Below are 5,605 nucleotides of genomic sequence, written 5' to 3' on the forward strand. Positions count from 1 at the left end.
CCTCACTGAGGTTTGCCCAACCTGGGAAGGAAGAGCCAGAAACCTGTATCATGACTTGAAATTCCTTCTGACTGTCCTCTACCTGCACTCCTTTATATCCTAATTCTGCAGACTCTCCTGCTTCAGATAATTGAGGAATGAAATTTCCATATTCACAGCCCTTCTAGAGGCGTATCCACCTTCCCTCCACCACCCCTGCTTCCAAACACATTCACTCTGCTCTCTCCCTGCATTGCTTTTACAACGTGCAGGTGTTTGGTGGAAGATAAAAGTGGTTCCTGGGGTGAGATTTCACCTCCTAGAATTATCAAAGTAAAGGTTTCTCTTGATGTCTTCACTGTGGGTGGCAGTAATTAGAAAGAATTATTTGAAATACTGGTTTCTGCATTGCTTCAAAAACCTCAAGGCTCTCAAGTTTACTTGAGTAATCTTGCCTATCTTAGTCACAGAACTTGTGAGAGACTCGATGAGTATTTCGACCCTGGGGGATCTCCACCTCTGTCAGCCTTCTTGAGAGCCCTGGAGCTCCACATTCCTCCCATTGGTCAGAACAGGCTCCTGAAAGTTTGCCCTCATCAGGCAGGAGCTGAAATGGCCCGGCAGAAGTGGTTGAAACCACTAGGGCTGAGGGGGATGTGGGGATAAAGAGCTGTGGTGGTGCCTAGCATGGTCCCCTTTGGAACCAAAATTAAATTGGTGGGGCCTAGATGGTGCTGGAGACAGAGTCCTGGCCTGGGTGGAAGAAAATCTGTCCTCTGTAATGTTGTTTGGTTTGGGTCAAATCACTCTCTCCTCTCTGACCTTGAGTGTTTCCATCTGCAAAATGAGAAAGTTAGACTGCTTGACTGTTAAAGGCCCTTCTGGTTCTCAGGTTTTGTCCTCTTTCCCAGAACTTTCTTCCCCTTAGGGCCTGGGTCTCCCAAGGAGCCCTTGACCACAGAAAAGAGTTGGGAGGGAAAGTGGGGTGGAGTAGTAAAGGGCATTGATTAAACTGTCTCAGAGCCCTCCTATACACTCTTTCCTGTCCTTCCCCACGGAGGCCTTAGAACCCCTGACAGTGAGACAGAGGAAAAACCTCTCCTGTGCCTTCCCTTTGCACAAGTCCATCGAACGGCCTCTGCATCAAGGAAAGGAAGGAGCTGGAGAAAACAAAAGGTAAAAGCTTTCCCAGAGGAAGGCGTTGTTGAGTTTGAGTCCCAGCTGGGAGCAGCCCCCAGCTCAGGACACTGCTGCTATTGTCTGACAGTTTCAGGACTGGCTGGGTGCCCAAGATGCTTTGATTTTTCTTCTCTTTGCTCTGTTTGTCTGCCAGAAGGCAGGGACAGTTTTTGTTTTCTTTTGGTAGCAGCTACAGAGGGGTTGAGTATGTCTGAAACAATGAGCAACTGAATGTCCACTGGCCGGCCACCTCTCTATGGACAGAAATCAGAAAAGCCAGGCAGGCAGAAGAGTTAATAGAGCCTGCCCTGCCCCTCCCAGTGATGCTCAATGAGGGGAGTGGAGCAAGAGGAGAAAGGGGACCTCGAATGCTGAATCAGGGAGGGCCCTGGGGATGTGCTGAGAAACAGAGTTCCAGGAGCTTGCCGTCTCAGACATAACTTGACAGCTGCTACTCCAGGAATCCATCCCCCAGTTACAACTCATCCTTCCCTGCTGGCAAGAGTTCCTTGAGCTGAGAAGACTACTACTACCTAGGATGATTACATCAGGGGCCTTCTGCCATGGATAAATGGGGAGCTGCTGCATTGGTTCTTAGCCTCTTTCCTTTCCCCATACTTGAAGTGAGGGGCCATAAGCTCCTGTGAGCCTATAAGACTGCCAAGTTTGCCCTCCAAGCTGTTTCCCAAGGCCAAAGGTCAAACTTCTTCCCAGTTCTTAACTACATTACTATTACTACATTATTATTACCATCCCACTTCCATAACCAATGGAGGGAGGGAAATTGTGTTTAGCTGAAGCCCCAATAGGAATCTAGGGCCTTCATGGCCTAGTTGAGAAGTTGTTTCTATTTCCAGAGAATTGCAGGGGATACACTTTCTTTATCCATAGCTATCCCTACTCCTAAGGAGGTATATAAACCAGGCCTTTGTATGCAGCTTTCTAAGTAGTTAAATATATCTGAAGAAGGGGGAGGCCCATGGAAAGGACCACCCAGACAGAAAGTCTAGAAAGCTCTGCTGTAATGAAGCTGACCCAGAGGGAGAGACTGGGCAGGAGAACACATTCTATTGGAAGCCAGTATGACCTGTCCTTGGCCTGAGCCATCTGCCATTACCCAGGATGATTGCATCAGGGGGCTTTCTGCCATGGATAAATGGAGAGAGGCTGCATTTGTTCTTAGCCTCTCTCCTTCCCCCATTCCCTAATCTCTGCTTGCAGCCCTGGTACCAAATACTTGATAAGTGCGACAGGTACAGTGGCTCATGCCTGTAGTCCCTGCACTTTGGGACACCAAAGCAGGTAGATCACCTGAGGTCAGGAGTTCAAGACCAGCCTGGCCAACATGATGAAACCCTATCTCTACTAAAAATACAAAAAATTAACCTGACATGGTGACAGGCGCCTGTAATCCCAGCTATTCAGGAGGCTGAGGCAGGAGAATCGCTTGAACCCAGGAGGTGAAGGTTACAGTGAGCCAAGATCACACCACTGCACTCCAGCCTGGGCAACAAGAGCAAAATCCATCTCAGACACACAAATACTTGATAGATGCTACTGGCCTCAGCCTGCCCACAGGGAAGGAGCATACACACCCAGGCTTGGCCCCTAAATGTAACAGGTGGTGATGGGGCTGCCCAGGACCCCCACTTCCCTCCTCCACATCTCAGGGTCATTGACTCTGCTTGGCCTAGATAACAGAAGCCGCCAAAAGCTGGTGAGTGAGAAGCCTAGAGGAATGCCACAGAAAGACAGCCTGCCTTGCGTCCACCATGAATTAACTCCCACATGAACCCACCCCTGAAGCCAGACTGGTCACTTTACCCAGCACTGTGTGTGTGTGTGTGGTCCACCTCACTTTTCCTGGCACTGTTCCTCAGCCATATGGATTATCTCATTTAATCCTTATGTTAATGTCAGAGATTATGTGACTTCCCCAAGATCTCACAACCAGCAAACAAAAGATCCAGACCATGAGCCATTCCTTTTCGTTTTAGACTCTGTCATCCTCCCACCTCCCCCATCCAGTTCCTTTCACTTCTGGAAACATCCCTGAGTACCCCCAACTCAGTGGTTTCCCCTGTGGTCTCTGTGCTCCCCCTCAGGCTATGAACTTTAAAGCAGGTACCCTGCAACACCAGAACCCAGCAAAGGAATGGACACACAAGAGATCCCAAGGCTGGGCACGGTGGCTCTCGCCTGTAATCCCAGCACTTTGGGAGGCCGAGGCGGGCGAATTGCCTGAGCTCAGAGTTCAAGACCAGCTTGGGCAAAACGGTGAAACTCTGTCTCTACTAAAATACAAAAAATTAGCTAGGCATGGTGTCACGTGCCTGTGGTCCCAGCTACTTGGGAGGCTGAGATGGGAGGATCACTTGAACCTGGGTGGTGGAGGTGGCAGTGCACCAAGATCGTGCCACTGCACTACAGCCTGGGTGACAGAGTGAGACCCTGTCTCATTAAAAAAATTTTAAAAAGAGATCCCAAGACACGTTTGTCTCATGAGTCAGTAATGAGATTTAATTAGATTGCTTTTCTCCTGTTATTTGGAGAATATCTCTAGTTTAGGCTTAGCTGGGCTCAGGAAGCCATTTTGTTTGGGAGAAGAGAAGTCATTTTGTAGCTTGGAGCAGCCAGACAGCACTAGGCCCTAGGCTGGAAAGGCTGGAAACTGTAGACCCATTTCTCCCATCCTAGTCTTTCAACTATAAGGCAAGAGGTTTCCTTAATAACAGACTTTGCCTTGGAAGCATCCATAGAATGATCGACTTTGCCACAATTGTTAGCAGTGATGGGCCTATGATGAAAGCAGAGTCTCAAGGCCCAAGTGGTTACAAATCTATTTCTCCAAGGACCTTATGTCTTGCAGAGTCTGGTAAAAAAGGAAGGAGATCAAGAGCTACTTAAAGCATAGCATCAGGAGTTGCACTCCTGATGACAACCAGTGCTGATTCCAGGCTTCTCCCTGTCTTCAGCTGTTGCCCCAAGAGCAAACTAGGAGCCCATACAGACTAAGTGTCTGTTTAGTTTCTATTTCAGAGACTTGCTAGGCTCTTTCTAGCTGTTTCTATTTCAGAGACTTGCTAGGGATACACTTTTTTTTTAACCTTAAATTTTTTATGTTATCATTATTATTGTTTTTTGAGGCAGGGTCTCACTCTGTTGCCCAGGCTGGAGTGCAATGGCACAATCACAGCTCGCTGCAGCCTCTACCTTCTGGATTCAATCAACCCTCCTGCCTGAGCCTCCCAAGTAGCTGGGACTACAGGTGTGCGCCATCACACCCAGCTAATTTTTTATTTTTTTGTAGAGATGAGGTCTCACTATGTTGCCAGGGCTTGAACTCCTGGCCTCAAACAATCCTCCCGCCTCAGCCTCCCAAAGTGCTGGGATTACAAGCGTGAGCTACCATGCCACTTTATCCTCAGCAGGACACACTGTATAACAGGGAGAAGAAAGTACTATTCAGGTAGGCTGCTTTTCATGTGCAGTTACTATTTGGCCAATAGCATCATACATATATTAGTTCCTCCATAGGCATTTTTCTGGGTGAATGGACAAATGGAAATGGCAAACCCCTTAGGTATTCACCCTCTCAACCTAAATGTTCCTCTTCCCCAGGACTGAGGTGCTAGAGATGATGTTAATTAGCACAAGCTTTCAAAAATCAGTTGAGCAGTGTGTAGCAAGAGCCATAAAAATGTACATACTCTTTGACCCAAACAACACCACTTCTGGGAATCTGTCCTGAGGATATTCTCCAAATGATTGATTACAAAAACTATGTAGTGGCCGGGCGCGGTGGCTCAAGCCTGTACTCCCAGCACTTTGGGAGGCCGAGACGGGCGGATCACGAGGTCAGGAGATCAAGACCATCCTGGCTAACACGATGAAACCCCATCTCTACTAAAAAAAAATACAAAAAACTAGTTGGGCAAGGTGGTGGGCCCCTGTAGTCCCAGTTACTTGGGAGGCTGAGGCAGGAGAATGGCGTAAACCCAGGAGACGCAGCTTGCAGTGAGTTGAGATCCGGCCACTGCACTCCAGCCTGGGTGACAGAGCAAGACTCTGTCTCAAAAAAAAAAAAAAAAAAAAAAAAAAAAAAAAAAAAAAACTATGTAGTAACATGAAATATTTATGATGTAATGTTTTTTGTTTTTTGTTTTTTTGAGACGGAGTCTCGCTTTGTGCGCTTTGTGGCCCAGGCTGGAGTGCAGTGGCCGGATCTCAGCTTACTGCAAGCTCCGCCTCCCGGGTTCATGCCATTCTCCTGCCTCAGCCTCCTGAGTAGCTGGGACTACAGTTGCCCGCCACCTCGCCCGGCTAGTTTTTTGTATTTTTTAGTAGAGATGGGGTTTCACCGTGTTAGCCAGGATGGTCTCGATCTCCTGACCTCGTGATCTGCCCGTCTCGGCCTCCCAAAGTGCTGGGATTACAGGCTTGAGCC

This window comes from Chlorocebus sabaeus, chromosome 20 (assembly GCF_047675955.1).
Source record: "Chlorocebus sabaeus isolate Y175 chromosome 20, mChlSab1.0.hap1, whole genome shotgun sequence".
Lineage (NCBI taxonomy): Eukaryota > Metazoa > Chordata > Mammalia > Primates > Cercopithecidae > Chlorocebus > Chlorocebus sabaeus.